This window comes from Orussus abietinus, unplaced genomic scaffold, assembly GCF_000612105.2.
Source record: "Orussus abietinus isolate OABI.00-Male unplaced genomic scaffold, Oabi_2.0 scaffold6, whole genome shotgun sequence".
In the NCBI taxonomy this organism is placed as follows: Eukaryota; Metazoa; Arthropoda; class Insecta; order Hymenoptera; family Orussidae; genus Orussus; species Orussus abietinus.
The window spans coordinates 2,454,543-2,465,012 of NW_019396002.1; positions in this window are offsets into that span (position 1 = coordinate 2,454,543).

The window sequence follows — 10,470 nt, forward strand, 5'->3', positions numbered from 1 at the left end:
TAATTTTCATTTTAGGAGGTTTAGGGATAAGAGTCTCGCCCGAGTTCTGCAGGTCTCGAGGTATCCGCCTGACCAAGCACCACCTCCTTTCATCTCGCCGCCTATTCAGGGAGGCGAAGGTGTACGCTCGTGACAGTTTATCAAATTGCAAGCTCGCCCCTAGGTGGCCCTAAAAGGATGTAAGGGTCGTAAGGTGGAAGGGTGGCAGCTTATTAGAGTCCCGGCCTCCATCCGACCGACACCAGACTCTGCGTCTTACCACCTTGCTTCCTTTCGTCTAGCCCCTTCTAGCCCCTTGCTACCCCTAAATTTCCAACCCCTTCAGTGGCCCAAGATGGCGCCACCTAAGCCGGGGGGCGAAAACCTCGCCTGAGACTCAGGCTCCTCTTTAATCCTCCTTTAGAATTCGACCAGGACTGGAAGATCCCTCAAAGGACTCTCCCTAGCCCTGGCCGAAAGGGTTCTATCGCTTTGTTTTAATCATATGAATTAATCAGCTCTTTAAATACTTGTCGGTGATCTGTTCCCACTATTTCCTAGTTTTCTTCCTAGGTTTCAAATTGATACGAAGGATAACTACAGTTGTACTCTTAGCAAAGACGGCATTGCTACCGAAGCTTTCCTCTTACCGTAGGACTAACCGTACATCCGTTTGCAGTTGTATCAATCGTAAATGTCGCCTTAGAAAAGTTACTTGGTAAATTAAAACGTTCCAGCAAACATTCTTGGCTCCATTTCCAAGTATATACGTTTCCTGAAGCGGGTGAAATTTTTTATCACGACTGAATTGTTTCTATTCATGCAGCTTCAAGTTTGCTCCGTTTCCTTAAAGAAGGGAATTAGTGACCGGCGTGATGTGGTCGTCGGAAATTAGATACAGGATGTATCGAGGCAAAGCCGATCACCAAAGACCGAAGCCATCAGTGTCGTGGACAAGACGAGAGGGTCCATTCGAATGGTCGCCGGTCCAGCTGGGCCGGGGGAGCCTCTTGGGAAATGTTTCCACTTTGCAAGGGTGGAATGGAAATGGCCCTGGAAACGTTCTCCATCCCACATCCCCCGACAGGACCTCGGGATATCATCGGAGTAACGGCCCTAACTTGAATCAAGTCCTAAGATTCCGGGAGAGATCTATGCTTCCCCTACTTTCCGGAGCGGCCGCCATCTTGCGCCGACGTTTCGACTTTTAACCTTAGAACAACCGGCAGATTTTTTTTGTTGTCTAGGATGAGCCATTTGTAACAGGTCATTTGGACCCGTCTCGGTAGTTCTAGTGTTAACCTCCACGAGGAGAGTAGCCAGGATTCAGGGAAAGGCTCGGTCTCTTTCGGATTCTAGTTAGGGGTGGAAATTGAAGGTTGCCGGGATACGAGTTAGGTCTCCGTCGGCAATTTCCTTGGATACACGAAATTCCAACGGGTCTTTGGAACGTCGTTTTGCTTTTTCTTCGCTTATTCCTTTCCACTTTTTCCGGTGTCCTCCTAAAGGACCCCTTGGATCCTTGCATATGTCTTTTTACTCTCACGTATGACATTTTGAAGAAATTAGACATCTTGGCGAGCTTCTTCTTCGACTTTCTTCCTTTCTTGCTAATCCCTCGCAGAGTGCTTCGGTTTCCTAACCTCCTTCGCCCTGAACCACGACTTGTCCTCGCCGTAAGGGACCTCCAGACCGGATCCCTCTGGAGATCCTTTAATTATCCTAAGTAACGCCCCGAGGAGCGAACACGTCGACTCGGTCATAATATTTAATCACTACTCGTTTATTCCCCTCGCAACCCGCCTCGGCGCGACGCAGCGACTCGTTCGAGGCGGCGAATTAATCGTCCATTTGTCTGCCGTACCGTCCCAACGATTTTTCTCCTGGTCGGTACTTTAGAAGTCGACTTTTCTATCATTTTAGCACGCTGTTAACGGATCCGACAGACGTCGGTAAAGAAGAACTCGATCGGGCGATTCGCGGTTCGCGGGGGGCCGGTAAATCGGAGCGCGACAATACCTTGGCTCTCGGGGAGGAATCTCACCTCTTGGCAACCCTTCGGATCTTAAAGATTACGAAACAAACGGGCGCGAAGGCGGCAAATGGGGTGACGAGCTTGGAGGGGGTACAACCCCTTCAAAGCTACGGAGAAGCCGGAGCACGTTAGGATCTCGCGAAGGGGTAGTTTCCCCGAGAGGCGGCATCGAGGGACGACGAAATTCGCGACGGGCTCTGGAACTTCTCGAAGGCGAACCATCATGGCGACTTTTTATACGAAATGTCATACCAATCTATCCTTTACTCCGTTTCGACATAACTTAGGATATTAATTTCACTATTGCAGGTTGTCGGGGGCGTGGAAACAATTGGGATTCCATTAACTACCCCCCAGTGTGAAAACGTATCTACTTACGTACGACAAAATGGTAATAAAATGACATGAGAGTTTATATAACGAAGTATCTGGAATACACATCCTGATAAGCTTAAAGATCTTAAAGATTACGAAACTACCAGGCGCGAAGGTGGCAAATGGGGTGGCGTGCCGGAAGGGTGGGCAACCCCTTTAAACCTAGACGCCAGAGCTGGTTAGGATCCCGTACAGGGGTAGTTTCCGCAGGACGTGGTCCTGGGAAGGGACGAAGTTGCCGGCGAATCTGCGGACCTTCCTTAAGGGCGGAGACGGAATACCGGTCCTAACGCTTTTAACAATATTGCGAGTACCTGAGTCAGTTAAGGGACGTCCAACATGGCGGCTGTGGAGTTTCATTAAAGTCCAATAATACTATTCGGCTCGGCCGAAATAAGGCGAGGAGCTTTGCTCCCGAGGAACTGGGCCTCGACCCTTCTTTAGGTTAGAATCTCGCCCTCGCGAATTTCTCGGCGGGGTGGGACCTTCCTGGAAGGGTGGCTCTCGGCGTTTCATTTTTTGACACCCGGTGTATTTGATTCCACCCTTGTAATAAACCCCAGGGGTTGCCGTCGTGGGTCTCGCTCTCCCTACATGTCATATCGACACCTCACCCCGAGGGGTAGGTGACTGCTAGGTAATTTGCTTTCTTATTTTCTCCGTGACGACTCACCCTGCCCTTTACCCCGAGACGAACGACGGGGGTTCCCACCCTCCTCGTATTTCGTGGATTTTATGGAGCAGTGCGCCGGGTCGCCACAGGGATCGCTGTGGGCGCCGATATCTTGAAGAATATGACGCTAATCTAGACATTCGATGTCTCGTTATTATAATTAATCGGCAAACAATGCAGAACCGTAACCGATATCACTTTAGTGACGGTTATCGCCGTGGACGCCGATATCCTGAAGAATGTGACGCTAATCTAGACATTTGACGCCTTGTTACCGTAATTAAACGGCAAAGAACGCGAATCCGTAACCGACGTCACTTTAGTGACGGTCAGGTTAAGTATTAATTAGTGACGGCATGAAGGCACGTGTTCCAGGTGACTAAAAGTCGCCATTTTATCGGCGAAGAACGGACTCGGTCGTCCGAGTGCGAGGATTCCCCTGATATGCCCGACGAAGCCCCGGACTACTTCTTGTTTCGCTCCTAATCTGATTTGGACCACCTCCAGACCAGAACTTCTTGACGCTACTCCTTTGGTTTCCCTCGACAATCTCGTTACGTCAGCTCGACGCGGAATTCCCCGATGCCTCGATGGGCTTTCGCTCCGCGGTGACTCGGCACAGAGGTTATGCACCCGAGACGCACTGGCTGAGCGCCGCCATTTTGATTTCAACCTGGCGGCCATTATGATAATTACATATTCGAAAAACGAACCGTCTTTCAGCGTTCCAGGAACGACTTCCTGACTATAGAGGTTACAATGGATTTCCCCTATAAATACCTCATTATTGATATCACGATATTGCAAATCCCTCAATATTCAGTCGTTATGGTAATTTTCAACCGCAGTGGGATGTACGTAACGCCGGTTAATCCATGATACAGAGTTAATAATAATCGAACGATCGCACCGATGATCGTCGCTTGTCAAACTAGGGATGCGACGATTAAACATATATTAATAAATCGTACCAGGGGTAGTTACAAGATGTGAAGGGACGCCTGACTCAGGACCCGAGGAGATAAAGAAGTAAAATCCTTGTAAACGTATACTGCAGGGAAGTGTAGCAATTTCCGTGAGTGCATCTTAGCAGGCGTCGTGCAATATGGCCGCCGTTTCGAAACGCGGGGAAGAAAGATGGCGGCTCCGGAAGAATTTCACAAATTCCCGTCCGGCGCCCGAGCGCCGCGGTACCTCGGCGGTCCGTGGGTTGTCGCGCCTCGTGGGTTGGCAACCCTTTGCCGTCGCCGCCCCCACCCGGCGGCAGCCGACGCGGAGGACAAAACTTAACCTAAGAAGCCTTTAAGAACGCCAAGGTGGCGGCTCTGGTGGGGTATAAAAGTACCCGCATGCGCACACCCCGGAAAAACTGCGACCCGCCCCCGGCGCCGCCCCCGTTTGCGTTTCCGCGGCACCCACGCCACCCCCGACACCCCCCGACGTCCCCAAGACGTCGCCAGGAGGTCTCGGAGCCTTTTTCGAGAATTACCCCCGGCGACATGTGCTAACCTCGCGGCGTTTACTCTTTCGCGTTTTTTCCCCTCGCCGCCCCGTCGTCTTGGAAATGACATTCGGCCTCGCCACGTCGCGGGGACGCGACTAGTTAATCTCGCGACCGCACTGACGTCGCGACGTCGACGAGATGAGTCCTACGAGTCGTCGCACGGTAGATCCTTGAGAAGCTTCTCAACGCTGACACTGGAGGAACGGTCGAGTGGCAGTGGTGTGGTACATTGTTGGTCGAGGATAACTTGGCAAGGATTTAGATGAACTGGTATGGCAGTGGATGGTCGCAGGAGGCAGTGGATTCAATTAGAAGGCAGTGGGTGTCGATTGCACCGGAAATCAGTGCCATGCCACACTGTTGATTGCGGATAACTCCACCAGGACGTGGACGCTTGAATATGATAGCGGATGGTGGCAGTGGATCCAACTAGGAGGCAGTGGCTGTGGATTGCACCGAAAACGGTGCCGTGGCACCCTGTTCGTCGTGGATAACTTTGTCAGGATCCAACTGCAGGCAGTGGCAGTGAATTGCATCAGAAGGTAGTGGATTGAACTAGAGTGCCAGTGGGTTGCAACGGAACGCAGTGCTGTGGCAGTGGATAGTGGTACAAGCAGAGCGTCGCTTTCGGTGCCCTTATCCATTAAATCTGAAGATTTTACCTTCGGGATAATGAATCTCTAGTTCTTTCTGCTAATCCTAGTAACACATTACAATGATTCCGGTGGAGGTTACACATTGACGATGGATTGGCTGATTACACACTTGTTGCACGTAGGTATTTGGAAAAAGTGTAGATCGAGATGTACTTTCGATTATCTGGTACTTATTGGCGATTGGTTTCTCGTTCCTGGGGCCCAGACTAGTCTAGGGTAACTAGGTGGCAGGGGATATCTCGGTCCTAATCAGATCTAGGGGGTTTCGATGCCACTGAATTCCCCGCGCGACACAGACCCATTGAAGGTAGAATTAATACGGTTCTGGACGGGTATTCTCAATACAAAATGTATAGAAATTTGGTAACGAAAGCGGTTAACGGTTCCATAAGTGTTGTCGTTCCATGAACATAGTTGAGTTCGGTGTATCTAGATGGCAGTGCCGTCGGATCCCGCGGAGAACCAGGCCGATAGCGGTCGCTTCATAAGTGGCTGGCCGGTCTCTCCGGCTCGTAAACTCCAATTATTCCTTGCCGGGGTCGCCGGTTGCGAACCAACCCATCGATCTAATTGGTCGCCAGCGGGTAATTGTTCGGCCTCGATAATTGGGCCAATTAATTCGAACGGTAAAAAAAAGGCGCGTCGATAATCGTCGCGCATTGTGCGCGCCGATGCGGGCCGCGCGGTATCGCGACGCCGCCATGGAAATAAACCGGAAGGAAGAATCTGGCAAAAACAACCCCTGTTCCGAATTCAAATGGAGTCCATTCGGCCTGGCGAAATCGCGGCCAAGGGATTAAACAGCGCGTCCGGACGCCCCATCGTCCATCTTCTTTCTTGCACTTCCCAAACCAAGCGTCGTCTTCGCGCCCCGCCGCTTCTTACCGAACCCAGCCCACCATTTCGGTCCACGGCGGATCATTCGACATCGCTATTATCTAAGGAAACCCAAAACTGGACAGAAATTTGTCGGAAAAAAATTGTTCCCGATGAAACTGTTGCAATCGATGCAGGGCCAAAAGCGCGTTTGGGGTGTAGGGGTCTCTTGTATTGTCAACCGTAGGGGCGTAGGATTATGGGGGGTCTTTCTCGTTCGGGGTCCCAGCAGTTTGCTGCAGATACGTAACGTGGTCGATAGTACAGCGTTGGACCTCGAAAGAGTGACGTCCCGCAAATTCGGTCCTTTGCTACATACTCGCTCGGAAACGACGGATCAACTATTTCAAGGGTGAATAATCTTCGAGCCGCAGAATTAATACATGCAATACTTGCAATTGTCGGTGCAAGAGGACGATATGAAGGGCACCGAGGGTAAAATATTAACCGTCTGGAAATCACGGTTCCCGCAAATTCGGTCCTTCGCTACATACTCGTTCGGAAACGACGGATCAACTATTCCAAGGGTGAATGATCTTCGAACCGCAGAATTAATACGTGCAGTACTTGCAATTGTCGGGGCAAGAGGACGATATGAAGGGCACCGAGGGTAAAATATTAACTGTCTGGAAATCACGGTTCCCGCAAATTCGGTCCTTTACTACATACTCGGTCGAAGACGACGGATCAACTATTTCAAGGGTGAATAATCTTCGAGCCGCAGAATTAATACGTGCAGTACTTGCAATTGTCGGTGCAAAAGAACGATATGAAGGGCACCGAGGGTAAAGTATTAACTGTCTCGAAATCACGGTTGGGGGGTGTCCCATCCCTACTTAATTGACGTGCCAGGTTGCATTGTCGCAGATGCATCAAAGCAAGAGTCGCACTCGGCGATGCACCCTAATGATTCCGCTGGAGGAGTCTCTCAGGGTGTGTTACACGGGGGTGTCAGGGGTGCATCGCTGGACGCAAAAGTCCAGAAAGTGTCCCTCGGCCCACGATAGGTTCCACCCGGGGGTAACTACCCCTGGGTGCTCCCGGAGAAAGCAACTCGGGTTTTCTCTGTCTTTCCCACCCTTGCTGTCTTCTGCCCCCCCTGCACTCCCCCTCGCCAAACTCGCAACTGCACAAGGGGGTCCCGTCGTCTTTGTTTTCCCTTCTTCACAGTGTCGTCCCGCAGTCGGCAGCGAGATGGTCGCGACCGTCTCCTTTCGGGGGCGGACTCGACCGGGACATTCGGAAAGGGATTCCCTCCCTCGCGAGCCGCGATGAGCGTTGAAAAACGCGCGGGGAAACCGACGATTCCGCACCCCCTTCCGGGAAGCCCGGAGCGGCCTGGGTTACTTCCGGTAATATCGGCGCCGTAACCGGGTATATCGGAATCCGCGGCAGTGGTTAAACAAACCCTTTTTTTACAACCCCCTTTTGCTTCGAGTGCACCTTTTCCCTCGCTCGATTATCAGTTAATCATCACTTTAAATGGATCCTTTTCCGCGCTCTCTGTACGAAACGTAACCTCGGAAAATCAACGATAACCCATGTTGAAGGTACTGCTTCTCGCGCGATCACCGAAGTTAAGCAATATTGGGCGAGAATTGAACAAACGCGCAAATACAACTTTAAAGATACCAAAAATAACCTGACGAGTTATGAAACATATAGTATAGGACGAAATAGGCGCGTGGAATAGCGCCACATAGCTTTAAATTATGGACAACTTCTCTATAAATATTAAATATATAGAAGTATACGAAATGTCGATTGGGGACTTTTATTGCGAGGGGAGAAAAACAAGAAAATCGGGGCGATGATTTGAATTTTGGGAAGAAAGATCCATAAAGAAGTGTAACTATCGGTTAATTATCACTTGAAAATGACCTCCGGGAAAGTCTCATTCTCTCGCTGTACCCAAAACATAACCTTAAATAAAGAAAATCTAAATATAAACATCTAAAAAATGTATTCGAGGTAAAGGGCTCGCCAGCGTTGATTAGAGTCGATTAAAATCAATTAGTGGCTTCGGTTTTGGGGGTGGAAAAAATCAGCAAAGTCGAAAAGAATTGGATTTCGGGAAGGCTAAGAAGGATCCTCAAGACAAGGGAGTGTAACGAGGCTCGTTATCGCGTCCCGAGATCCTTCGGTCGTTAATCAGAATAATACATGGAGCAGATATGAGCAATGAAAACCCAAATATAAAAGTCTAAAAAGTATGTTCGAGGTAGCGGGCTCGACAGCGTTGATTAGAGTCGATTAAAGTCACCTAGAGGCTTCCGTCTTGGGGGTGGAAAATATCAACAAAGTCGGAAAAAATTGGATTTCGGTATGGCAGGAAAGGATCCCCAGGACAAGGAAGTGTAACGAGGCTTGTTATCGCGTCCCGAGGTCTTTCGGTTGTTAATCAGAATAATACATGCAGCAGATATGGAACAATGAAAACCCAAATATAAAAGTCTAAAAAGTATGTTCGAGGTAGCGGGCTCGACAGCGTTGATTAGAGTCGATTAAAATCAACTAGGGACTTCTTGGAGGCGAAAAAGATCAACAAAGTCGGAAAAAATTGGATTTCGGTAGGGCAGGAAAAGATCCCCAGGACAAGGAAGTGTAACGAGGCTCGTTATCGCGTCCCGAGATCCTTCGGCCGTTAATCGGAGTTATACTTGGGGTAGGCATCGGGCCGTAGCGCGAAGGGGAATCCCGAAGCGCCTCCACTCGGCGCGGCTCGGCGCGGCTCGGCGCGGGGGCGGGAAAGGCCAGCGGGATTTTTCCCCTCCGCCATGAAAAACCGCCCCCACCAGCGGCGCGCCACCGGCGGCGGGGGCTGGGGGCCGGGGGCGGCGGCCTCAAAAATACACCGCAACCACACCGCGCGGCTCCACCGCAGAAGCCGCCACCTTCCACCGCCGAGACCGAAACGAGACCAGACACCGAGACCGGCTAAACACCTCCGAACCGCTCTCTCTCTCTCTTCGATACCAAAGGAACTTCACCCCTGCAGAGGGTGGAACCCTCGGAGAAGACGTCGAGGCTTCGACTACACTTAGTCAGCGGCCGCTTCATCGTCCGGTTGGGACGGTATCGGCAAATTGGCCGACTCGATCTTCGAAGTTCCCTTCGAATAAGGAAGAATTCATCCCGAAGACGTCCTTCTGAGACGGGTGTTCCTGGAGAAGTGGACCTCGACTCTTCATTAGATGGCCCGGCTTCTTAGAGTGATATTTTGCCGGGGATTCCGGGTCTCGTGGTGTTGGTGTGTGGAACTGGGTCCAGCAGTCGCGCTTTAGGTCGGCGGAAGTTGGGATGTGTCGTGCCGATGGGGCATGGGCGGGAGTGGACTGATACGGAACACGTGTCCTGATAGTTGGAGAGTGGTCCTGGGTTATGGATTTATCCTCCTGGGTTAAGTGGTTCGGTCTGGGTTTCTCGCGATCGAAGAACGAGTGATCACTGAAGAAGGATGGATTATCGTCCAGTACCTCTTCGTAGTTGGTGACTGGTGTTGGACTCTCTTGAGACTACCTCGAGGTTGACTCCTAAGTGGGCAGCTCATGCGGTACCCGAAATTTCGAGGTGATAGGAATTTGGGTCTGTCTTTTGAGAGTGGAAGGAACCCCAGACTGCACGCATCAACGTGGGAGGATCATCGATCGATCCCTGGTGATGTTAGTTGACGAGCTGCGACTCCTGATTGATTTTCCAGAGGAATGGCATCAGGGCAGGGATGAGACTCCCTCTTTGAGAAGTGACCGTTTGATTTAGGGGGTGTAGTTCGAGGCTGATCGTTGGGTAGGGTGCGGTACCAAGTGGTTTTGTACCGGAAAGTATCGGGGGAGGAAAGCGATGCAATCGGGGTCGGTGTTGGCGGAATAAGGAAAAGATCGAGGGGTTACGAGGAGAGACGGATTTCCCATCGATTCCAATAAAACGAATTTTCTCCGCGACTTGGCAGTCAAGCCGGAGAATTTGCAAGCGGATTCGTCGGCCCCGTCGCAGGATAATGAAATAAGGATCAAAGGATCCTGGGGACAGGGCCGGGAGATACGGAGAGACACGATGCCGCGATTCAGGGGAAAACAAATCCGATTCCTGGGGGTTGGACACCGATACAGGCCCATGGTGGACACGAAATCGAGGATCTCTGAATGGGCCCAGGGTTCTTCGTCCTTACCTCACCTAACTAAGATCTCCGGGATCGATTAACTGACCCAAAAACCACCAATAAAAAATCCTGAAAGTGAAATAAAGGATTCTTGACTCTAAACAATAATTAATCGTTCTGAATTCTCGGTAGGAATTACAGTTCTGCAGCTTTGGATGATGCCAAAGTTGTCCACTGATCGCTCCGATAGGAATCGTTGAGATTCATTAATTC